At 41.6% G+C, this 26,887-nt stretch overlaps 1 long non-coding RNA gene across 1 annotated transcript; it reads right to left on the reverse strand.

Moving 5' to 3' along the window:
- Nucleotides 1-5,196: 5,196 nt before the first annotated feature.
- Nucleotides 5,197-24,056, reverse strand: LOC105487629 (uncharacterized). The gene is made up of 7 exons (XR_011623202.1): nucleotides 19,268-24,056; nucleotides 16,846-18,477; nucleotides 14,502-15,539; nucleotides 13,481-13,754; nucleotides 12,855-13,109; nucleotides 9,250-12,238; nucleotides 5,197-7,381 (listed from the first exon to the last, which is right to left on the reverse strand). It is a non-coding gene; the product is annotated as an uncharacterized lncRNA (long non-coding RNA).
- Nucleotides 24,057-26,887: the final 2,831 nt, after the last annotated feature.

A 26,887-nucleotide genomic window follows, 5' to 3' on the forward strand; every position in this document is an offset into this window, starting at 1 on the left:
GCCCGTGCGCCACCTGCTGGCAGCTAGGGACACTGCAGGGTCCTCTTGCTCACAGTATAGTCGTCGTACGCCCCCTGCTGGATGCTGGGGACACTGCCGGGCCCTCTTGCTGGCAGTGTCGTCACAGCACAACACCTGCAGGCAGATGGGGACTGTGCAGGGCCCTCTTGCTCCAAGTGTGACGGCTGGCGCCCCCTAAAGGCCGCCTCCTGCACCACTTAAAGTCAGAGTGCCAGTTATTAAGCGCCATCAGTTCTGGAAATTGATGTCCCAGTTCTTGTCTAACTTGGAAGATTTTCACCAAAGGGCAATACAAAGATGGCAGATAACTTCATTGAAAAAAATACAGTGTGAAGAGCTTATTGTAGAAAAATAGGAGTAGATTGATCGTGCAGGAAAGCAACATAAGAGTCCTGTGCAGGGAATTTTATTTTGGACTTATTCACATTCCTGCCTCTGTCTCAAGTCTCTGCCAGTTTTCTTTGTCTGGTTTTCCTGCTCCTGCCTTAGGTCCCCAACTTGCCCCACTTAGGCTTGTGGGACCTCCTCACTGTTGGTTGAGGCACATGTGTGGAGATTGATCCGAAGCCATTCTGGTACCAGGCTCCTTCCCGCCATCCCAGGCAGGCTGACAGCAGTCACATTTGGACCTACTGCGTCTATCTCTTTTGAATGTGCTTCTCTGCCCTAATCTGTACTTGTGGTGCCAGGTTTCTTTTAAGAATGTCCTCTTTGTCCTTATCAGCATGTAGCTAGCAATATTCTGACATTTTTACTGCAGAATGAATGATGACTGGGGCATCTTAAGAGGATTTCTAGGGTATTTCTTTCTGCATAGGTACCTCTTCTCCCTCCTACCCACAATTGACAAGTGCCTATCCACTCCAGCATTACAGATGCCACTAAATGTGCATTTTTGGTGGTCCCTCCAGGTGAGCCTTCCCAGACTTTCCCTTTCCCAGGAGCTCCCCCTCCTGTTCATGTCTAGCTGTCTATCTGCTCTAACAGAGCCCACTATCCTGTGTCTTTCCCAAAAATAGTGAGGGGATGATTATTGGAAACCATAGGAAATGATATGCATGTACATGAAAACTTTACAACTTACACAAATAATCACTCAAAATCATCCTTACACCAAAAATGCAAAACTATACAATTTTTAGAAGAAACTATGGAAGAAAAGCTATGTGCCTTTGGGTTTGGTAATGAATTTTAACAAATGACACAAAAGGTTGATATACACAGAAGAAATGACAATGTGGATTTCTTAATATTTACAGTTTACACTCTGGAAAAGACCTTGTTAATGGAACAAAAAGACAAGCCACATATTGAAAAGAATTTGCAAAATACAGGTCTGAGAAAGAATTTGTATTCAAAATATATACAAAATTCTTAAAACTAAGCAATAAGTTAAACAGCTCAATTAAAAATGCACACAGTTCTGAACAGACACCTCACCAAAGACGATCTACAGATGGCAAGTGAACATACAAAAAGATGCTCAACATACTAGAGAACTGAAAACCACAATGAGATAGCACAGCTGGTCTATATCTGTTAGAACTGCTAAACTCTAAAAAAATGACAAATTGCTGGAGGAAAAACAAGAACTCTTTTCATTGCTGGTGGAAGACAGTGTGTAAGACCAGAATATGCCACCCCAAAATATGATGGCAGGAAACCAGAATATGCCACCCCAAAATATGCTAGGAAACCAGAATATGCCACCCCAAAATATGATGGTAGGAAAACAGAATATGCCACCCCAAAATATGATGGTAGGAAACCAGAATATGTCACCCCAAAATATGTCCCTTTGGCATAAGAACTATTCTGAGCTGATGACTCTGAAAAAATGCTAAAAAGGAAGTTCTGAAAACAGAGAAGTTACCCTTGTGTAAGGAAAATTTACATCTATAAACGAAATCCCCATTTAAAAGATCTCTCTCTCTCTCTCTCAGCACCAACCAAGAAGAGAAGGATGACTAAATCACTAAAGAGTCTTATCAACAGAGAACGCATGGAGTTAAGTCTGTATAAGAAAACTTACCCTTGTCTACTGTGCTTTTGCTTGTTACCTCCCCACTACTGAGCCTCAACTCTTCTTTCTTTAAGTTGAAGATAGCATTTACACTTGAATTGAAAGCCACCTGTTGGGGATTTACTCATTTTTCCCTGAATATCTCCCATGTATCCATAAGGTATACATGTTTTTAAACTTGTCTACTTTTTTCTCATTTTAATCTGTAATTTGTTACAGAGGGTCCCATCTAAGAATTCTGTAAAGGTAGAGAGAAAATTATTTTTCCTCCCCTATTACAAGTTGGGCAGTTTTTCCCAAAGCTAAACAAGTCTCACCTTACAATCCAAAAATCACATTCATAAGTATTTTGACAGCTACTTTGATATTATTTCCAAACAAAAGCTACCATGCAATTATGTACAGAAGCCCTATTCATAATGACCAAAGGAAAAAAAGGAATCAGAAAGTCTTACGACAGATGACTGTGTGGGAACCCACTCAGACATCAAGAGTTGTCATAGGGGCCAGGCACGGTAGCTCATGCCTGTAATCCCAGCACTCTGGGAGGCCGAGGCAAGTGGATCACGAGGTCAGGAGATCGAGACCATACTGGCTAACGTGGTGAAACCTCGTCTCTACTAAAAAAAAATACAACAAATATTAGCCGGGTGTGGTGGCGAGCACCTGTAGTCCCAGCTACTTGGGAGGCTGAGGCAGAAGAATGGCATAAACCTGGGAGGCGGAGCTTGCAGTGAGCCAAGATCATGCCACTGCACTCCAGCCTGGGTAACAGAGCAAGACTCTATCTCAAAAAAAAAAAAAAAAAAAAAAAAAAAAAAAAAAAAAAAAAGGGTTGTTATAAAGATTATTTAAATGAAAACATTTGAGATACCGAAGATAAAGAAAGAAATCTTACCAGAACTTACTTTATCTAATTAAAGCAGAGCTCCCAGAAAATACAGCTGCCATTAACCCCATCCAAAGAGTTTCTTTCAAATTCAGCTGCCAGGAAGACAGCCTACACCTTCCCATTAGCACTGATAAATGAAAATGAAATCCTAAGCTCCCAACTGACTGAACAGACCCACTCTTGGCTGAGGGGATCCCAGAGTGACTTTCAAAACTGAGTTCTCAGATTTACAGAGGGTCCCATCTTAGAATTCCGTAAAGGTAGAGAGAAAATTATTTTTCCTCCCGTATTACAAGTTGGGCACGATAGGAAGACAGGGGTCAGATACACCTCATTATATCCCCTCCTTTACTAACCATGATGAGGCTTTCTTCCCTAAGGATTTAACAGAAACAAGCCTTTCAAAAGACTCCACCACTGATTTCAACCAACTGCCTGAAGCTGCCTCTCCTCTCTTGCCTGATAAGAGACCACCCATGATGGAGAGGTTCTGGACAGCGTACACAGGATGCACAGAGCGAGTTTTCATATCCTCTGCTTCAATTTTTAATGTCAGAGGGCTGAACACTCCACCCTGGGATCATGTTAACACTGCCATTTTTTTGTACATTGGACCCATGAAGGAGCAAGAAACTCAATTGTGCATGCATGCATTTCTCCTTTCATAAATATGCATGACTCCTCCTAGAGCTTATTAAATATATGTATTTGGCCATGCCACTCAGTATAAATTACTATTTCCTTTACCTCTCCCTTGAAGTGTCTGTTTCTGACTTCTGGCTGGAGGTTATGCTTCCTAGACTGTCAGGACTATGCTGCAGGCTGCAACCCTTTACAGGAAATAAATCTCTCACAGGGTGCAGTGGCTCATGCCTATAATCAAAGCACTTTGGGAAGCCGAGGCGGGTGGATCACCTGAGACCAAGAGATCAAGATCATCCTGGCCAACATGGTGAAACCCTGTCTCTAACAAAAATACAAAAGTTAGTTGGGCATGGTGGTGCATGCCTGTAGTCCCAGCTACTTGAGAGGATGAGGCAGGATAATCGCTTGAACCTGGGAGGTGCAGCTTGCAGTGAGCCAAGATCACTCCACTGCACTCCAGCCTTGGCAACAAGAGTGAAACTCCGACTCAAAAAAAAAAAAAAATAATGAAATCTCTCCTTTCCGAATTTATGAAGCTCATCATTCTCCAGTTGACAGCATTAAAAAGTTCAAAAAGACCTTCCATACTCTCCCACAGAAGCCCTAGAAATCTCCATTTTGTTAATCACTTTAGATGCCTGAGAACTTGTAATCCAATGAGTAGAAATGTCAGTACCCCATTTATGGTTGTCATCCTGCCAGTTCTCAGGAGTTTGTATAAGTCTAAATCTGCAAGGGTCTCATCCCATAAGGACCCTTGTCTCTTTCTTTGTTACCTTTGCCCACTGGCTCTGGCAACAGGGGTCTTTCTTTCTCCTTGGCTATCTTTGGATATGGGGGCTCCATCTTCTGTGCCACCTTAGGGAATGCCTTTTGCATGCAGGGCTAAGTCATTAAAAAGCCTACAGTTTGAATAACATTTTGAGTGAGTACTCTCTGAAGGTGGGTTGGAATCTCAGGCTTCTTTGTCTGAAAGGTAAATCTTGGGCTAGAAGTTTCTTATCCTAGCTTTGGTTTTGAGGCCTCTATGTTCTCCTCTTGGGTTGGAAGTTATTCCTGGCTTTTTGTTTCATGGTGTCTCTGTGATCTTGATCTTGCTCCTTTCATGGGAACTTCTCAGTTGACTAAATTCTCCCTTCTCAAACCTCTGCTGTGTGTTCCACCAATATGGAACTAATTCTGTCTACTTCCTTTCCTGTTTGCATGACTTTACTAAGAATTATTTAGAACTTTAATAGTTCTTTTGAGAAAATTTTGATCTTCCAAATTCCCTCCTTTAGACCTTTCCTTTCCTAATTGAGTCTCTCAACTCCCTATAATCACTGAAACTTTAGGAACCCCACTCCATGCCTTGGAGGCTCTCAATGTGCTCAAGGATCTGCAAAAGCAAACACCTGAGGCTGAAAAATAAAATAGAAAAAATAAAATTTAATTATCAGCTTCATAAGATTATATGTCAAAAGAAAATCTTGAAAATCTTAAAAATCTCCAAAAACATTGGTGATAAAAAGCTTTAGCCCTCATATGAAGAAGATAATAACTTGTTCCATTTTCCAGCAACACAGTTATAATACAAACATAAAATGGGGTAAAGACAAAAACCAAGTCTTCTATATAAACTAGTAAATTTTTTATTATTGTCATCACATTAGTCAGGGTTCCCCAGAAAGGCACAATCTGTAGGATATATGTAGATAGACAGATGAGAGAAGGTTCACATAATTATGAAGGCTGAGAAAGTCCATGATAGGCTGTCTCCAAGTTGGGGAACCAGGAAAGCTGGTAGCATTGCTCAGTCCATGTCCAAAGGACTCAGAATCAGTTAAGCCAATGGTGTAACTCTCGTTCTGAGGCCAAAGGCCTGAGACCCTGAAGTTCTGATGTCAAAGGCAAGAGAAAGATGTTTCCGTTTCAGAAGGAGATAATTCACCTTTCCTCTTCCTTTTTGTTCTATCTGGGCTCTCAAGCAATTGGATGGTGCCTGTATTCGTCTGTTTTTATACTGCTATGAAGAAGTACCTGACTCTGAGCAATTTACAAAGAACAAAGAGGTTTAATGGACTGACAGTTCCACATGGCTGGAGGGGCCTCACAATCATGATGGAAGGGGAAGCAAAGATGTCTTTCTTCACATGGCAGCAGCAAGAAGTGCTAAGCCAAAGGGGAAAAGCCCCTTATAAAATCATTATACCATGAGAACTCACTCACTATCATGAGAACAGCATGGCAGTAACCACCACCATGATTCAGTTGTCCCCAACCGGGTCCCTCCCACAACATGTAAGGATTATAGGAGCTAAAATTCAAGATGAGATCTGGGTGGGGACACAGTCAAATCGTATCAGTGCCCATCCACATTGGGTCAGAGTGGATCTTCCTTATCTCAGTGTCTTCCAGAAACACCCTCACACTCATGCCTAGAAACTGTGCTTTACCAGCTATGTTAGTATCTCTTAATCCAATCCAGCAGACATCTAAAATTAACCGTCAGAATATTTATGCCTGATTCGTGACTAAAATTTCAGGATGAAAGCTATGAGATCTCTATTTGTGTTTGTATGTCTATTAATGTATGTTCTGTATGTGATTTTTCTTAACTCTGGATAGCACTGCAAAATTCATTTATAAAATCCTCTAAAAGTGTTCTATTCTAACTTGGCTTGGAAAAAAAATCATTGATAAATAAATATTCCCCAAACTCCTAGAAATATAAGAACCGATCCAAATGTTTTTCAAGTTAACATGATTTGGATACAACTTAGTTAAATAAGATAAATTTAATATTTTTTGTGTAATAAAACAACTATGTCTTCAGAGGAGTTACCACTATTAAATATAAAACAAACAAGTTTTTTTTTTTTTTTTTTTGAGATGTAATCTCTCTCTCTCACCCAGGCTGGGGTACAGTGGTGCGATCTCGGCTCACTGCAAGTTCCGCCTCCTGGGTTCAGGCCATTCTCCTGCCTCAGCCTCCCAAGTAACCAGGACTACAGGCACCTGCCACCGTGCCCAGCTAATTTTTTTTGTATTTTTAGTAGAGACAGGGTTCCACAGTCTTAGCCAGGAAGGTCTTAATCTCCTGACCTCATGATCCACCCTCCTCAGCCTCCCAAAGTGCTGGGATTACAGGTGTGAGTCCACATGCCCGGCCAACAAACAAGTTTCTATTCTGCTTGAGTGCTTACCAGAAGCTAATATTATACTTACTAGATAATTAGAATCAAATCTATAAGCGTAAAGATTTTAAGTTGTCATTCTTATGAAAAACATTATTTCCTTTTTTTTATGGTGAAAACATACACATCTATTTAGAATCAGCCAGCTGGAATCAGTTTAGATGATCCCAAGTTTTTTGGCAACATCCAAAGCATCCTAATCAGGAGCCAGTCGAACATATTCCTACTTCTCTCTGTCAGGCCGAATCAGGTTGTTGACCGTGGCCACATCCACGTCCCAGAGCTTCTTCACAGTCTGTTTGATCCGGTGCTTGTTGGCTTTAACATCGACACTGAACACAAGCATATTGTTGTCTTCTATCTTCTTCATGGCTGACTCAGTGGTCAGTGGAAACTTGATGATAGCATGGTGGTCAAGCTTGTTTCTCTGGGGGACGCTCTTCCCAGGATATCTGGGCTGCCTCCAGAGTCGCAGTGTCTGGGGATATTGGAAGGTGGGTGAGGTACAGATCTTTTCTGGGGGGGGCTGTGGATACATTTCAACCCTGCTTTCTTGGCCTTTAAAGCCTTTGCTTTGGCTTCAGCTTTAGGAGGGGCAGGAGCTTCTTTCGTTTTTGGTGCCATCTTATGAAAAGCGAAAAACATTATTTCAATAATAAGTTTTTTACAGTAAATCTGCCTAATAGTAGTTTACAAAATACTTTTGGTAATTTTTAACCTTAAAGTTAAGCTAAGTAAAATATTTCCATTAAATATCTACATCATTTATAAGTAAGATATAATACTAAAACATTAATTACTGAACATAAGTAATTCAGGTTTATATACTTTTGGCTTCTTATTTTTACAGAGAAACTAAAATTTTGGCCTGTTAATAAACATGTTTTTGCCTATCACATTGAGAAATTGAGACGGAGCAACACTCAGTCTCAAAAAAAAAAAAAAAGAAAAAAAAAGAAATCTCTTTCTCTTAAGCTAACTCTTGTTTTTTTGAGATGGAGTCTCGCTCTGTCGCCCAGGCTGGAGGGCTCACTGCAAGCTCCACCTCCCAGGTTCACGCCATTCTCCTGCCTCAGCCTCCCGAGTAGCTGGGACTACAGGCGCCCGCCACCACGCCGGCTAATTTCTTTTATTTTTTAGTAGAGACGGGGTTTCATCATGTTAGCCAGGATGGTCTTGATCTCCTGACCTCGTGATCCGCCTATCTCGGACTCCCAAAGTGCTGGGATTACAGGCGTGAGCCACCGCACCTGGCCACTCTTAAGCTAACTCTAACTCACAACAATTTTAGTAGATTATGCTTTTGTAAACAGAAATGGAGCATTTATCTTTTTTTCCCCACCTGATTTCTCCAGAATTTTGAAATTCTTACTGAATACTCTTACTTTCATGACAATATAGTTGTTAGCAAAAGTCCAGTAAGAATCTGTTCACCTTGTAACAGGACATAATTGGAAAGTTTGGTTATATTATCAAGGATTTTACTGAAATATCATATTTAGGAAGTGTACCTCAGACTAGTTATGACTAGCAATTGTAAGGAACTAAGGTTGAATTTTATGGAGTCAATGCTTACAAAGCACTCTGAGAAAAGCCAGTCTGATACCTAGATTATGGGGTTCATAGCCTTACAGATTAGTAAGGAAGGACATTTCCTTGTAGGCCCAGGAATTTGGGGCTATTTTGAGGGCCTCAAGCAGAGAGGAATTCACACAAAGCTATAAGGACTGCAGCTGAAATTTGATAGTATGTTCTTGGCTTGGCTTTTAGCCTCAATAAGGTCTTTAAAAGTCCAATCTGAGATTCTGTATGAAAATTTGCAGCAAGGAAGCTTGAAAGCACCTATGTGGTCAACTCTTGTTCTTGCTGCATTTACATAAATGATCAGGCAAAATCTAACAAGGCTAGACTTATTTTTGAAACAAGAATAATCTTACTTTGATTATCTATGATCAAAAATGATGGTTACTACGGAGATAAATTTTATATTTCAATGGAAAACTATAAGTTGGATGGGCGTGGTGGCACATGCCTGTAATTCCAGCACTTTGGGAGGCCAGGAGTTCAAGACCAGCTTAGGCAACATGGTGAAACCTCGTGTCTACTAAAAACAGAAAAATTAGATGGGCATGATGGCATGTGCCTGTAGTCCCAGCTAATCAGGAGGCTGAGGAGGGAGGATCGCTTGCACGTAGGAGGTAGAGGTTGCAGTGAGCTGAGATTGCACCTTTGCACTCCAGCCTGGGAAACAGAGCCAGACCCTGTCTCAAAAAAATCTTTTTTGAGGAAAACTATATGTAACGTAAATGATGAGTAGATAGGTGCAGCAAACCAACATGGCACATGTATACCTATGTAACAAACCTGCACGTTGTGCACATGTACCCTAGAACTTAAAGTATAATAAAAAATTTAAATAAATAAAAGGAAATCTATAGCCTTTGTGGGTTATCAGATTCTAGTCTAGTTTCTTGTCTTTGGGCTAGTTTTACCTGTTTGTAAACTGGATCCTGCCATCTGATGAATTTTGTCCTACAATGATACTTGTGGAATAAGAAGCCAAATATTGTCTCTCCTATTAATGTATCTATTGTCAGTTAATTTGAAGGTCTCCAACCCTGGAACAAAGTTAGAAGAGGAAGGTTTTGCTCCCCAAATGCATAACCAAATTGTGGTACATTCATGCAATGGAATACTATTTAGCCGTAGAAAGGAACAAGCTACCAACTCACACAAAGACATTAGTGAATCTTGCATGCACATTGCTAAGTGGAAGAAGACAGTCTGAGGAGAATATACACAGTGTGACTTCATTTAATGAGATTCTGGAGAAGGAAAACTACACAGATGGGAAGCCATTGGTTCCATGGAGTGGGGGTTTGAAGCATTCCATATGATACTTTAATAGTGGGTACCTGCCACTATGCATTTGTCAAAACACGCAGAATTTTACAGCCAAACAGGTAAGCCAAACTCTATTCAAATTAAATAAAATTATTCAGGATGTGGAGTATCACAACGCAGAATACATCATGTGAAAAAGAAATTAACTATGCTACAAATTACTATGGTTTGGATGTGGTTTGTCCCTGCAAAAACTCGTGTTGAAATTTGACCCCCAGTGTGGCAGTGTGGGGCGGTGGGGCCCAGTGAAAGGTGTTTGGGTCATGAGGACGGATTCCTCGTGAATAGGTTAATGTCCTCCATGGGGATGAGTGAGTTCTGCTCTCACAGGAATGGATTAATTCCTGCAGGAGTAGGAGTTAACAAGAGTCTGGGCTCCTTGGCTTCCCTCCTGCTGTCGCTCTTGCTATGTGATCTCTGGGGCACCCCTTGCTCCCCTTCCACTTTCCACCACGAGGTGAAAAAGACTGAGGCCCCACCAGATGCAACTGCCTAATCTCGGACATTCCAGTCACCAGTATTGTGGGCCAAATGGACCTTTTTTACTTATAAATTACCCAGCCTCAGGTATTCTGTTACAGAAGCACAAAGTGGACTAAGACACAAATGTATGAAAAAACTTGCTGAAGGTGTAGGGAAAATGGTGTTGACCTAAGTCACTTCAAAAATGAATAGACTCTGTAGGCTGAAGGCAAATGAACTACACTTCATCACTGGATTCCATTTTATAAAGTTCTTTCCAACAGGAATAATTGTGAACAATTGTAAAACCACAGTATCCTTATCTGGAATAAAACAATGACTTACATAACTTGCAGATGGTAGGAACCAGGTCTCTCACTGTTGAAGTGGGAGATTACAAATTAGCAAGGGGAGAAGGCTAGAATGATTCATATGATAGTAGATCAGAGGTGGAGACATCAACATAAACTTACATTTGGTTTAATATAGATACATACAGTTCCACACAGAAACCTTTATAATTAGGGGTGTATAGGTCTGTTAGATGCACACGTATACTTCCTAGCATTGCTAAGGAGGGACAAGATATAATGTGCTCATTCAGCAGTCAGATGTAAGTTTTCCTACCATTCTCAAAGGAATCAGGCTCTTTGAAGAAATGTCTGGTACAGAACTGGGACAGTAAATATATGAGCCAGATAATCTTGAAGTATCAGAAAGTAAATATGTACAAAAAAAATTAAAATATGTAATAAAAATAAATAAAAATTAATTCTTTTATTGAAAGAAAAATAGGAGCCAATAAAAAGAGCTACCCATGACTAACACAGGAATGAATTGTGCAACATAATGCTGTAGTGCTGAATAGTAACTAAAGCTTTAGGTAATTATCTAGGTGTCTGTGTTTGTATACATAGGTGAATAAGCAAATGGAGTTGAATAGAAATCACCTTTGCAAAAGAATTCCAAATAATTGAGGTAGACAGTCAGCCGTCAAGAAGGTGGAGCTCCTCACTCTGTAAGTGTGGGCTCCGCATAGTGACTTGTTCCGAAAGAACCGTGCAGTATGGACAAGGAGGAAAAATAACATCACAGTGGAGAAACCTGACAAACTAGCTCTGCCGAACAATCCAAGTGAACATCAAAGGCGACAGTTCACCATGAGAAAATGAAGTGACAAGAGTAGCACTTCACCTCTGTGATCTACTTCTTCCAGACCCAGAATCCCAGTCTAATTATAAGAAAAATTCCATGTTTAATTACAATGGGGGACATTCTACAAAATTCCTGACCAATCCTCCTCAATACTGTCAAGGTCATCATGAGATGGAAAGCCAGACACGCTGTCACATCCAGGAGCCATCTACGTGATGACTACATGTCATGCGGGATCCTGGATGGGTCAGGGTAAGATGGAACTAAGGGAATCCAAATGAAATATGAATTTTAGTTAATAATAGTCTATCAGTATTTGTTCATTAACTGTGACACATTATGTAAGATATTTATAAGCCATGTGAGACACACTGACAGAAGATGTTAATAAGAGAAGAAAGTAGGTTGACGCTACAGTGGAAATCTCTGCAATTTTTCTTTTTTGCAATTTCTGTGTAAGTAAAAAACTGCTATAAAATATAGCTGTATTTGAAACATTGTTATATTTTTCTAACACTTCCTTGTTTAATTATTTATACCATGAACTGCTAGTAATTGACACTGTTAACTAGTCCTGTTTTTTAAATAAGAGCATTTATGACACAAAAAAATTAAACAATACAGACTGATATATAAATCAAAATAAATGTTCTTTACATGTTTTCTGTTACAGTGGTAACACATATGTGTAAACTTATTTATCATATTTTTTTCTTGTGCTGTGGTTGTATCCTGGGTTCATTCTCTAAAATGCTGTTCACTTTAGACCAGGAAAAAAAATAACCTACCAGACTGTTTCAATTCATGACAAAATATTTTCAAAAGAGTGACTTTGTAAAAATATGTTCCAATGGCAAATTGATTCACTGTGACTGGATCACTTCTTCCAAAGACTTCTTGTCTTTATTTTGTTCCATGCCTACTTTTTAGCCATAATACAACAGAAACAAATATTGGCCACTGGGAAAAAAATATTCAAAGAAAGAAAGAATGTGAACAGAACTTGTGACCATGAATATTCAATGTTTTACCACAAAGATTTCTAAAACAGAAGCGTGTAAAAGGATATTAAAAGTCAATTTCCTCAATGAGGCTTTGCAGAAAATGGGGAAACTAGAGAAAAAAAATGAAAGGACATTCTACGGGTGATTTTAGATGTTACTATGCTTTACGGAAAAAAAATACTTTACCTTTTAAAGAATCACAAAGAAGTATTAGAAACCAAAACTCTGGAATGTTTCCAAATTTAGTTGAACCTCTATGTTGTTATGTCTATAGAGCTAGTCATGAAGTTGATGATTTTTTAAAAATCTGTGCCTTGTGTAATAAAATACCCAATGAATACTTAATGCTCATAGGAAAACATGTTAGACCTTGTGAAAGGAAAATCAACCTTGGGGACCCAAAATCACTAAGCTGAAGGGAAAAGTCAAGCTGGGGCTGCTGAGGGCAAACCCGCCTCTCATTCTGTCCAAAGTCACCCGTCTGCTCACCAAGAGAAACGTGTATCTGAGTGCCTCATAGGGAGAGGGTAACCGGCAACTCAAAAGAATGAAACTATTTGTGTCTTACCTACCTATGACCTGGAGGCTCCCTGTCTGGCCTTCTCTTCAAGTTGTCTCACCTTCCTGGACTGAACCAAGGTACATCTTTCACATATTGATCGATGTCTCACGTCTCCCTAAAGTGTGTAAAACCAAGCTGGGCCCCGACCACCTTGGGCCTGTGTTGTCGGGACCTCCTGCAGAGGCATCAGGGGCGCATCCTCAAACTTGGAAAAATAAACTTTCTAAAAAATCTGAGACCTGTCTCAGACTTTCACGGTTCACACCTGTAATGTAGGATGTCAATGTTTATAAAACAGATATTATTCTATCTACTATTAAAATATGCTGCCAATTAACCTTAGACTTTCTCAACAAAATAAAAAATGTTGATGAGGTACAAATAATATATTTAAACTTAAATAATGTTGCAAGTTTTAATATGCCTACTCTTCAATTTTTCAATACCATTTTTACTACTTTAACACTGTAAGAAAAATGAGTAATGAAAGCATGAATAAAAGTGTTTACAGGGGGTGCACGTTTCCTCCAGCCTCCACCCATCCCCAGCTTTCATCCCAATTGTCCTGAGGTGGCTCTAAGCATTGCTCCTTTCTCTGTACCAAGATCTCCCCGCTGAAGCAAACCCAAATCTTACCATATGTTATGACACGCTGTGATGATGAGCAACCAAAGCCTCGAGGAAGGGATGCTTTTGTAAAACAAGACTTGCAGGATATAACGTGTGAAGTAAAGCCCATGGCAGAGCTCCCTTTAGCACCCAGGGAGCAGACAGGAAGCTTTTGCCTCACGTTCCTCACTGGCCCACAGCCACGTCTCCCCAGGTCAGTCTTGAGGACAATGAAACTCTAGTCTTCACTGTGGACACACTACCAGGTGCTCCAAAGCCATGGCCTCTTCTCTGGTGGGTCCTGAGGAGAACAAATCTCTGGTTCTAATCCTAACCCCAATCCTGTCTCTAGACTTTGACCCTAACCCTAAACCCTGATCCCTACCCTGGTCCTTAATTCTGACCCTGACTTTGACCCTGACTCTGATCTTGACCCTGACCATGACCCCACCTCTAACCATACTTCTGGCCCATTCCAACCCACCTGCTTAAAGTTTTGCAAGACCATATAGCTTTTTTTTTTTTTTTTTTTGTGCCAGTGGAGGTGAGAAGAAATAACATGTGACTTTTTCAGGAAAAATCTCTAATAACAGAGTTCTATTCAACATGCTCTTTTCTCTTTTCTATAGCAATAATTTTAGCAATATTAATAGCTTCAAAAACTAACTTAGCTATTAGGTTTTTAAAAATGTCTTTTGTCTTCCAGTTTGTAAGCCACACTGATCAGGACTACAGAGTTGAATTATTAGAAGTGATAAAAGAAAGATAATGCTTATCTTTTGAAAACATGAATTACCTGTTTAATGGGCACAAACAAGTTTTGTTCTATGCATCAGGTAACACACAAAACTTTACACAAAAAGTGAGGGTCAGGGAATGCAGAGAACACACAACTGACTTCATGGCAGGAAGATTCTTAGTGCTAATTCAATGTTACAACTTATTAGCCACAAAATATAATTGTATTTGAAATTTTTATTGTGGACACTAACCATCATTACGGACACAGGATGGCCATTAACCAATGAGAAAAGATGGTTTTATCTACCTTTGGTCTTTGATGATGGTGACGTAAAGATGGGGTTTTGGTGTGGATGTCCTTTCTGTTTGTTAGTTTTCCTTCTAACAGTCAGGATCCTCAGCTGCAGGTCTGTTGGAGTTTGCTGGAGGTCCACTCCAGACCCTGTTTGCCTGGGTATCAGCCACAGAGGCTGCAGAATGGTGAATATTGCTGAACAGCAAATGTTGCTGCCTGGTTGTCCCTCTGGAAGTTTCATCTCAGAGGGGCACCTGGCTGTGTGAGGAGTCAGTCGGCCCCTACTGGGGGGTGCCTCCCAGTTAGGCTACTCGGGGGTCAGGGACCTACTCGAGGAAGCAGTCTGTCCGTTCTCAGATCTCAAACTCCGTGCTGGGAGAACCACTACTCTCCTCAAAGCTGTCAGACAGGGACATTTAAATCTGCAGAGGTTTGTGCACACTTTTGTTTGGCTATGCTCTGTCCCAGAGGTGGAGTCTACAGAGGCAGACAGGCCTCCTTTAGCTGCGGTGGGCTCTACCTTGTTAGAGCTTCCCGGTCACTTTGTTTATCTGCTCAAGCCTCAGCAATGGCGGGCACCCCTCCCCCAGCCTCGCTGCTGCCTTGCAGTTAGATCTCAGACTGCTGTGCTAGCAATGAGCGAAGCTCCGTGGGCATGGAATCCTCCAAGATAGGTGCAGGATATAATCTCCTAGTGTGCAGTTTGCTAAGATCCTTGGAAAAGCACAGTATTAGGGTGGGAGTGACCCGAATTTCCAGGTGTTGTGTGTCAGGGATTCCCTTGGCTAGGAAAGGGAATTCCCTTACCCCTTGCACTACCTGGGTAAGGCAACACGTCACCCTGCTTCGGCTCTTGCTCGGTGGGCTGCACCCACTGTCCAGCACCCACTGTCAAATGCGCCCCAGCGAGATGAACCCGGTACCTCAGTTGGAAATGCAGAAATCACCTGTCTTCTGTGTCACTCACGCTGGGAGTTGTAGCCTGGAGCTGTTCCTAATCAGCCATATTGAAACCACCCAGCTTTAGCTTCTTTCCAGGTAATGCTGCATCTGCATTTGAGACCAGAGGCATTAACATGGGTTAAATTGTGAAACTGTCTAGCATTAGATATGGCAGTAGCAACTAGGTGATCAGCCATTTGATTCCCTGCAGTCAAAGGTCCTAGAACCCGAACCCGAACCCTAACCTGAATCCAAACCCAAACCTGAACCCTAACCAGAACTCTGGCCCTAGCCCTAACCCAAACCCGAACCTGAACCCGAACCCTAACCCGAACCCTAACCCAAACCCAAACCCAAACACGAACCCTAACCCTAATGCTTAACCCTAATCCTAACCCTAACCCTAACCCTAGCCCCTAACTGTAACCCTAACCCTCACCGTAACCCTCACCCTCACCCTCATCCTAACCCTCACCCTCACCCTAACCCTCACCCACACCCTCACCCCTAACCCTCAACCTCACCATCACCCTAACCATCACCCTAGCCCTTGCCCTTGCCTAGCCCTGACCCTGACCCTCGCCCTGACCCTAACCCTCACCAAGACCCTCACCCTCACCCTCACCGTAGCCGTTACCCTGACCATAACCTGAGCCCCAGCCGTTACCCTGACCCTGACCCGAGCCCCAGCCCTAACCCTGACCCTGACCCAAGCCCTAACCGTAACCCTGACCAGAGCCCTAGCCGTAACCCTAAACTGTAACCTTGACCCTAACCCGAGCCATAACCTTAAACCCTAATCATAACCCTAATCCCAACTCCAACCCTAAACCGTAACCCTGACCCTATCTCTAACTCTAGCTGTAACCCTAAATTGTAACCCTGACCATAACCCTAGCCCTAGTCATAACCCTAAACCCTAACCATAACCCTAATCCCAACTCCAACCCTAATCCTAACCCCAAATCTAACCTTAACCCCAATCGTAACCCCAACCCCTAACTGTAACCACTAACCCTGAGCAACCCTAACCATATGCTAGTGGCTACATTTGTGTTGATTATGTCAGTGTTCATTATTGTGAGCACTGTATTGGGTTGCAGCTTGCATGGGGAGTGAGGATTTATAACATTTTCGTTTTTAGGTAGTGTGCCAGCATTACAGATGTTTGGTACATGAGTACTGCAGGTGTTGTATTCGTATTTCAGATGGCATGACTGCATTATGAAGAATGCCTTTGTGTTCTGAGGCTGCAGTATGGACCTTGCACTGCAGCCATCTCGCCTTGGGTGGGGAGAACCTCAGCGCATAGGATTTAGAGGGTCTTTTGGTTTCCAGTTTTCCACACCGAGCCCTTCAAACTAGTCTGTGACCCTCAAGATTCAGGGCTGCAAACAGGAAGGATTTCGCTCACCGTGGATTTGGTCGAGTTGTCCCAAAGCGAGATAGTGCCTCCAAGGTCTGTGCTGAGGAGAAAGCAGCCCTGCCCTTACAGTGTCCTCTGCGTCTGTGCTGGGGAGAACACTGCTCTGCCTTTGCAGTGCCCCCGGGTCTGTTCTGAGCAGAATGCAGCTCTGCCTTCGTGGTAACCCCTGGGTCTGTGCTGCTCAGAACGCAGCTCTGCCCTCACAGTGCCCCCCAGTCTGCGGTGAGCAGAATGCAGCTCCACCTTCGTGGTGCCCTCTGGGTCTGTGCTGAGAAGAATGTAGTTCCGCCCTCACATAGGCGATGCACGGCTCTGGGAGGCAGGCAGGTGGCAGAACCTCAGGAATCTGAAAAGGCTAACTCAGGCACCCCCTGTTGGCAGCCGAGCACTGCAGGGCCTGCTTGCTCATGGTGCTGTGCCCATGTGCCACCTGTTGGTGACTAGGACAACTGTAGGACCCTCTTGCTCACAGTGTAGTGGCAGCATGCCCCCTGCTGGCAACGAGGGCACAGCAGGGTCCCCTTTCTCATGGTGTGGTGTCCGTGCGCCCCCCTGCTGGCAGCTGGGGACACTGCCTGGCCCTCTTGCTTGCCGTGTAGTGGTGGCACACCACCTGTAGGCATCTGGGGGACTATGCAGGACCCTCTTGCTCCAGGTGTGAGGCTAGTGCCCCCTACTAACCTCTTTCTGCACCACTTAAAGTCGGAGCACCAGTAATTCAGCGCCATCAGTTTGGGAAATTCAAACTCAAAAGGAGCTATCGCTGGAGAGAGCTGATGTCCCAGTTCTTGTCTAACTTGGAAGAAAGATTTTCACCAGGAGGCAGTACAAAGATGGCAGATAACTTCATTGAAAATAAATACAGTGTAAACAGCTTATTGTAGAAAAAAATAGGTAGGACCCAAGGGAAGAGTGGGCTGATTGTGCAGGAAAACAGGCCAAGTGTCCTGTGCAGGAAATTTTAATTTGGGTTTCTTCACATTCATGCCTCTGTCTCAAGTCTCCACCTGTTTTCTTTGTCTGGTTTTCCTGCTCCTGCCTTAGATCCCTAACTTTACCCACTTGGGCTTGTGGGACCCCCTCACTGTTGGTTGGGGCACATGTGCGGTGATCAATCCAAATCCACTCTGGGACTGGGCTCCTTCCTGCCATCTCAGGAAGGTCTCATGGTGGTCACGTCTGTACCTACTGTACCTGCCTATCTCTTTTGAATGTCCTCTGCCTTAATCTGTACTTATGGTGCCAAGTTTCTCTTAAGAATGCTCCCTTCGTCCTACTTATCGGCATGTAGCCAGCAATATTCTTTTTTTTTTTTTTTTTTTTTTTTTTGAGATGGAGTCTTGCTCTGTCACCCAGGCTGGAGTGCAGTGGTGCAATCTCAGCTCACTGCAAGCTCCATCTCCTAGGTTCACACCATTCTCCTGCCTCAGCCTCCCGAGTAGCTGGGACTACAGGTGCCCGCCACCACATCCGGCTAATTTTTTGTATTTTTAGTAGAGACGTGGTTTCACTGTGTTATCCAGGATGAACTCAATCTCCTGACCTCGTGATCCGCCTGCCTCTCAGCCTCCCAAAGTGCTGGGATTACAGTCGAGAGCGACTGCACCTGGCTTACAATTTCTGGAAGAAAACATAGAAGAAAAGCTATGTGTCTTTGGGTTTGGTAATGAATCTTAACAAACGACACAAAAAGTCGATACACATAGAAGAAATAATAATGTGGATTTTTTAATATTAAAAGTTTACACCCTGGAAAAGATCTTATTAAGAGAATAAAAAAAAACAAGCCACATACTGAAAGACAATATTTGCAAAATTCAAATCTGAGAATTTGTATTCAAAATATGCAAAAAAAAAAAAACCCTTAAAACTAAACAATAAGTTAAACAGCCCAATTAAAAATGCACACAGATCTGAACAGACACCTCACCAAAGAAGATCTACAGATGGCAAGTAAACATACAAAAAGATGCTCAACATAGTAGAAAACTGAAAACCACAATGAGATAGCACAGCTGGTATATATCTGTTAGAATTGCTAAACTCTAAAAAAATGACAAATTGCTGGAGGAAAGACAAGAACTCTTCATTGCTGGTGGAACACAGTGTAGAAGACCATAATATGCCACCTCAAAATATAATGGTAGGAATCCAGAATATGCCAACCCAAAATATGTCTCTTTGGCTTAAGAATTATTCCAAGATGATTATTTTGAAAAAATGCTATTAAAGAAGTTCTGAAAACAGAGTAGAAGTTACTCTTGTGTAAGGAAAATTTACATCTATAAAGGAAATCCCCATTTAAAAGCTACCTATCTCTCTTTCCACCAAGAAGAGAAGGATAACTAAATCACTGAAGAGTCTTATCAACGGAGAATGCACGCACTTAAGTCTGTATATCAAACTTTACCTACTGTCCTTTTGCTGGTTACCTTCCCATTACTGCACCTCAAATCTTCTTTAAGTTGAAGATAGTATTTACACTTGAATTGAAAGCCAATTGTTGGAGATTTACTCATTTTTCCCTGAGTGTCTCCCATGTATCCATAAGGTATACATGTTTTCAGACTTTTCCACATTTTTCTCATTTTAAGCTGTCATTTGTTACAGAGGGTCCCATCTAAGAATTCTGAAAACAGAGAGAGAAAATTATTTTTCTTCCCCTATTACAAGTGGGGCAGTTTTTCCCAAAGCTCAACAAGTCTCACCTTACAATCCAAAAATCACATTCCTAAATACTTTAGCAAATACTTTGATGTTATTTCCAAACAAAAGGTACCATGCAATTATGTACAGAAACCCTATCCATAATGACCAAAGGGAAAAAAAGGAATCAGAAAGTCTTACAATAGATGACTGTGTGGGAACCCACTCAGACATCAAAAATTGTTATAAAGATTATTGGAATGAAAACATTTGAGATACTGAGGATAAAGGAACAAATCTTGCCAGAACTTACTTTATCAAATTAGAGCAGAGCTCCCAAAAAATACAGCTGCCATTAACATCATCCAAGGAGTTTCTTGCAAATTCAGCTGACATGAAGACAGCCTGATCATTCCCATTAGCATTGATAAATGAAAATGAAATCCTAACCTCCCAACTGACTGAACAGATCCATGGTTCAATTATCTCCCCCCAGGTCCCTCCCATGACACGTGGGGATTATAGGAACTACAATTCGAGATGAGATTTGGATTGAGACACGACCAAACCATATCATTCCACCCTGGCCCCTCCCAAATGTCATGTGCTCACATTTCAAAACAGAATCATACCCTTCCAACAGTCCCCCGAAGTCTTAACTCATTACAGCATTAACTCAAAAATTCAAGCCCAAAGTCTTGTCTGAGACAAGGCAAGTCCCTTCTGCCTATGAGCCTGTAAAATCAAAAGCAACTTAGTTACTACTTAGATAAAATGGTGGTACAGGCATTGGATAAATACATACATTCCAAATTGGAGAAATTGGCCAAAAAAATTGCATGGAGCTACAGGCCCCATGCAAGTCTCAAATCCAATAGGGCAGTCTTTAAGCTCAAAGGTCCAAAATGATGTCCTTTTACTCCATGTGTCACATCCAGGTCATGTTGATGCAAGAGGTGGGCTCCCATGGCCTTAGGCAGTTCTGCCCCTGTGACTTTGCAGGGTACAGCTCCTCTCCCAATTGCTTTCATGGGCTAGCATTGAGTGTCTGTGGCTTTCCCAGGCACACAATGCAAGCTGTCAGTGGATCTACCATCCTGGGGTCTGGAGGACAGTGGACCTCTCCTCACAGCTCCATTAGGCAGTACCCCAGTGGGGACTCTATGTGGGGGCTCCAACCTGACATTTCCCTTCCACACTGCCATAGCAGAGGTTCTCCATGAGGGCTCTGGCCCAGCAGCAGACTTCTGCCTGGACATCCAGGCCTTTCCCTACATCCCCTGAAATTGAGGCAGAGGTTCCCAAACCTCAATTCTTGACTTCTGCACACTTACAGGCCCAATACCACGTGGAAGCTGCCAAGGCTTGGGGATTGCACTATCTGAAGCAACTACCTGAGCTGTATGTTGGCCCTTTTTACACATGGCTGGAGTGGCTGGGACACAGGGCACCAAGTGCCAAGGCTGTACACAGCAGGATGGCCCTGGCCCTGGCCCAGGAAACCACTTTTCTCTCCTAGGCCTCTAGGCCTATGATGGGAGAAGCTTGCTGTGAAGACCTGTGACATGATCTGGAGACATTTTCCCCATTGTTTTGGTGATTAACATTCAGCTACTTATTACTTATGCAAATTTCTGCAGCAGGCTTGAATTTCTCCCCAGAAAACAGGGTTTTCTTTTTTATCACATCATCAGGCTGCAAATTTCCCAAACTTTTAAGCTCTGCCTCCTCTTGAATGCTTTGTCACCGGATACCCTAAATCATCTGTCAAGTTCAGAGTTCCACAGATTTCTAGGGCAGGGACAAAATGCCCCCAGTCTCTTTGCATAGGAAGAGTGACCTTTACTCCAATTCCCAACAATTTCCTCATCTCCATCTGAGACAACCTCTACCTGGACTTTATTGTCCATATCACTGTCCGCATTTTGGTTAAAGCTATTCAACAAATCTCTAGGAAGTTCCAAATTTTTCCACATCTTCCTGTCTTCTGAGCTCTCCAAGTCTCTAGAAAGTTCCAAACTTTCCCACATTTCCATAACTTCTTTTGAGCCCTCCAAACTGTTCCAGCTTCTGCCTGTTACCCAGTTCCAAAGTTGCTTCCACATTTTGGGGTATCCTTATAACAGTACCCCACTCTCTGTGGTACCAATTTACTGTATTAGTTTGTATTGGGCTGCTATAAGGACACGCCCAAGACTGGGTAACTTATAAAGAAAAAAGGTTTAATTGACTCATAGTTCTGCAAGGCTTGGGAGGCCTCAGGAAACTTACAATCATGATGGAAGGGTAAGCAAACATGTCCTTCTTCACATGGCAGCATAAAGGAGAACTGCATAGGGAAGTTGGGGGAAAGCCCCCTATAAAACCATCAAATTGCATGAGAACTCACTCATGATCCCAAGAACATCATGGAGGTAACCACCCCCATGATTCAATTACCTCCCACTCTGTCCCTCCCACAACACATGGGGATTATGTGGACAATTCAAGATGAGACTTGCATGGGGATACAGCCAATCAGGAGACATTAAAATTAAATGCGGCCAGGCGCTGTGGCTCAAGCCTGTAATCCTAGCACTTTGGGAGGCCGAGACGGGCGGATCACGAGGTCAGGAGATCGAGACCATCCTGGCTAACAGGGTGAAACCCCGTCTCTAATAAAAAATACAAAAAGCTAGCCCGGCGAGGTGGCGGGCACCTGTAGTCTCAGCTACTCGGGAGGCTGAGGCAGGAGAATGGCGTGAACCTGGGAGGCAGAGCTTGCAGTGAGCTGAGATCCCGCCACTGCACTCCAGCCCGGGCGACAGAGCGAGACTCCGTCTCAAAAAAAAAAAAAAAAAAAAAAATTAAATGCAATGTGTTATCCTGTATGGGATCTTGGAACATTAAGTTAAAAAGGACATTAGTTAAAACTAAGGAAATCTGAATAAAGTATGAACTTCAGTTAATAATAATGTATTAGTAATGGCTTCTTAATTATAACAAATATACTATATTAATATTAGATGTTAATAATAAAGAAAAATGACTATGGTGTATATGGGAACTCTGGGTGCAATCTTCATTTTTTTTTGTTTGTTTGTTTTTTGGAAATCTAAAACTTTTCTTTTCTTTTCTTTTCTTTGAGACAAAATCTCTCTCTATCACCCAGGCTGGAGTGTAGTAGCATGATCTCAGCTCACTGCAACCTCTGCCTCCCAGGTTCAAGTGATTCCCCTTCCTCAGCCTCCCAAGTAGCTGGCATTACAGGTGTGCACCACCATGCCTGGCTGATTTTTGTATTTGTAGTAGAGATGGGGTTTCACCATGTTGTCCAGGCTGGTCTTGAACTTCTGAAGTTCAGTGATCTGCCTGTCTCAGCCTCCTAAAACTTTCCTAAAATAAAATTTTATTGTAAAAAAGGGATCATAGAGGAATATTACGAGTAACTGTATGCTAACAAATTGGATAACCTAGATGAAATAGGCTCATTCCTAGAAAAAGACACAAACTACCAAAACTGACTCAAAAAGTAGAAAATCTGAATAAATGTATAACAAGAGATTGAATTAGTAATTTTTAAATTCTCACGAAGAAAAGTCCAGACTCAGGTGGTTTCACTGGTGAATTCTACAAAGTGTTCACAGAATCAAAATCAAACATTTACAAATTTTTCCAAATAATAAGAGGGAATGCTTCCCAATTTATCCTATGGGGTCAGTTTTCACCTGATATCAAAATCAGAAGAGGACATCACAGAAAAAGAAAACTACAGTACAATATCTGTTATGAATAGAGACACAAAAATTCTCAAGAAAATACTAGCAAACCAAATCTAGCAACATATAAAAAGGACCACACACCATGACCAGGGAGATTTATCACAGGAATTCAAGGTTGTTTTAACATTCCAAAATCAGTCAATGTAATAAACAATATTAAATGGACAAAAGCCGTATGATCATGTCAATAGATACAAAAAGAGTATTTGACAAAATATAACACCCTTTATGATGAAAAACACTCAACAAACTAGGAACAGAAAGAGACTTCCTCATCCTACATAGAGAACATCTACGAAAACTCACAGTTAACATCATACTTAATGGTTAAAGACAATGATTTACCCCGAGATCAACAAGAAAACAAGAATGTCTATTTTCACATCATCTATTTAACACTGTACTATAGTTTTGACCCAGGACAGTTAGGCAAGAAAATAAATGACATGAGATTGTAAAGAAAGAAGTTAAAGTATCTCTATTCACAGATAATATGCACTTATATGTAGAAAATCCTAAGGAATTCATAAAAATACCTTATCAGAGTTAATAAATGAGTTCAGCATGGTTTTAGTATACAATACCTGCACAGAAAAATAATTGTATTTCTAAACAGTAGCAATGAACAATCTAAAAGTTAAGAAAATTCCATTAACAACAGCATTACAAGTGATAAAATAGGAATAAACAAAATAAGTGAAAGATTTACACATTGAAAATTACAGAACATTGCTTAAAAAATAAAGAAGATCAAAATTAATGGAAAGACATTTCATCCTCATGGATTAGAAGACTTACTTTTTTCTTTTTCCTTTTTTTTCAAAATGAAGCATTTCTCTGTCATCCAGCCTGGAGTACAGTGGTGCAATCACAGCTCACGGCAGCCTCAACCTCCTTGTCTCAAATGATCTTTCTGCATCAGCCTGTTGAGTCTGGAACTACAGGCATGCGCCACCACACCTGGCTAATTAAACAAAAAAAAAAATTGTAGAGATGGGGTCATTCCTATGTTACCCAGGCTGGTCTTGAACTCCTAGGTGTGAGCGATCCTCTTGTCTTGGCCTCCCAAAGTGTTGGGATTATAGGCAGGAGCCATGGCACCCAGCCAGAAAACTTAATATTGTTAAGACAATAATACTCCCCAAATCGATCTACAGATTCAATATGACCCCATCAGAATCTTAGCTGCATTTTCTGTAGTAATCAGCAACCTGATCCTAAATTGAAAGGACTCACTATACCCAAAATCTTGAAAATGAAAAACAGAGTTAGAGAACTAACACTTTCCAATTTCAAAACTTACACATAGTACTAACATATAGACGTATAAATGACCAGAGTAATAGAATTGAGAATCCAGAAAAAACCCTTGTATTTGTCATCAATTTATTTATTCATTCATTTTTTGAGACAGGGTCTTGCTCTGTCGCCTAGGCTAGAGTGCAGTGGCATGATCTTGGCTTACTGAAAGGTCCATCTCCTGGGCTCAAGCAATCTTCTCACCTCAGCCTCCCAAGTGGCTGGGACTACAGGTGCACACCACCACGTCTGGCCAATTTTTGTATTTTTTGTAGAGACAGGGCTTTGCCATATTGTCCAGGCTGGTCTCTAACTCCTGGACTCAAGCGATCCACCTGCCTCAGCCTCACAAAGTGCTGGGATTACAGGTATGGGCTACTGTACCTGGTAATCAATTTATTTTTGACAAGAATGTCAAGATAATCCAATGGGGAAAAAGTAGTCTTTTCAACAAATGGTGCTGGGACAACCGCATATCCACATGCAAAGCAATAAAGCTGGACTCCTACCTCATGCCATATATAAAAAGTAACTCACATTGGATTACAGACTAAATGTGAGCTAAACTTATAAAACTCTTAGACAAATACATAGAATTAAATTTTCATTACTGGAGTTAGGCAATACTTTCTTAAATATGATTCCAAAAGCATAAACAACAAAAGAAAAAATAGACAAATTGGTCTTCATTAAACTTAAAAACCTTTGTACTTCAAAGGACACCATGAAGAAAGTGAAAGATTAATCTAGAATGACAGAAAATATTTGCAAATCAGATGTCTGATAAGGGACTTGGTCCAGGCATATTAAAAGAAAACTCTTAAAACTCAATAATAAAAGACAATCCCATTAAGAAGTGGGCAAATAATTTGAATAGACATTCTCCAAAGAAGATGACCAAAAAACACATGAAAAGATGCTCCACCTCCTTAGTCACTAGGGAAATGCAAATCAAAAGCATAGGGGTTACTTCTTCAGACTCACCAGAATGGCTGCAATAAAAAAGATAACATGTTGATAAGAACGTGTAAGAATCTTAACCTTCACACATTTTTGGTAGGAATGTAAAATGGTGCAAATGATTTTGTCAACAGTCTGGCAGTTCCTCAAAATGTTAAATGTAGAGTTACCATATGACCCAGCAATTGAAGGCTAACTAGAAGCCATGTTCAGAAACATGAAAACCCCAAGGATAGCACCAGCAGGCACTCAGTGGAGACTCTGCTTTTGCTCCAGGCAAACAGGATGTTCCAAGGGACCAAGGGAGGCCAGCATCTGCTGTAAGCACACAACCCATTTAGAAGATGAAGAGTTAAGAACTCCAGAAAGGCTTGTGCCTCATCGCTGCTGGGCCTTACAGAGGAGGCACAGGATATGAGGTTTGGTCCAACCCAGCTGGCAGGGCTGGCTTTTTCAGTTAAAATGGGCCCAACTTGGCTAGGTAAGGAGGACAGAGGGCAGGCACTCCGAACAGGGTTGAACTTGCCTTCCCTCACATGCCTGTCTCCACCCTGACCCCAAACTACGAAAGTCCTCAGTCCTTCTCTAATTCAGGAACCAAAACTGTTTATGAATGATGTTTCTGGAGTCACAGGGCTCTGGCAACATAAATCTATTTTCATCATTCAACTTCTATACTAAAGGATAATTCATCACGATTACCATCATTATATCTTATATTCCATGTTAAAATATACTACAAACAAAGTTTTCTTGATACTTAAGAGGGTCTATCTAAACTTACCATATGTTTAAACAAATCAGAGCATGAATGATTCTAGAATGTATAAAACTCTTTCTGTCTAAAACAGAAATCAAAAATCCTTTTGGCTTGCCTGATTGCCTGGTTCTTGATTCAGTATGTTTTGGACAAACCTCCTGATCATGTGAGGTTCTCTCACTGTCAGCACAAACAGGGCTCATGTTTGGTGTGTACTTCAAGGCTGGATATCTGTCTTCGTGCCCTGAATTAAATCATAAGCTTCCTGATTGAAAGTGACCTTCTAAGCCCCTGCACTGATGGCTCAGAGAGGGTGAGAGACTTTCTCAAAGCCACAGAGAAACTTGATTCCAGGCTGGAAATAAAATCCTTATTTCCTGACGCTGACCCAGTGCTCCAACTGTGTATGCATTCTTCTTACCACTGAAAACATAGTCTCCTGCTGGTTTCATCTTAAACTCAGTTACTATTGACTTAAACACTTTAGGATGTCACGCTTTTGCTGATCAAGGTGCAGCTCTGGCTCAGAACCATCCCCAAAGGAACCGCCGCACCGTTGCTCAGTCTACACATGAAGTGGCCATCACCCGCATGTTGGACTTAC

The sequence above is a fragment of the Macaca nemestrina genome, chromosome 5, assembly GCF_043159975.1.
Source record: "Macaca nemestrina isolate mMacNem1 chromosome 5, mMacNem.hap1, whole genome shotgun sequence".
NCBI lineage: Eukaryota > Metazoa > Chordata > Mammalia > Primates > Cercopithecidae > Macaca > Macaca nemestrina.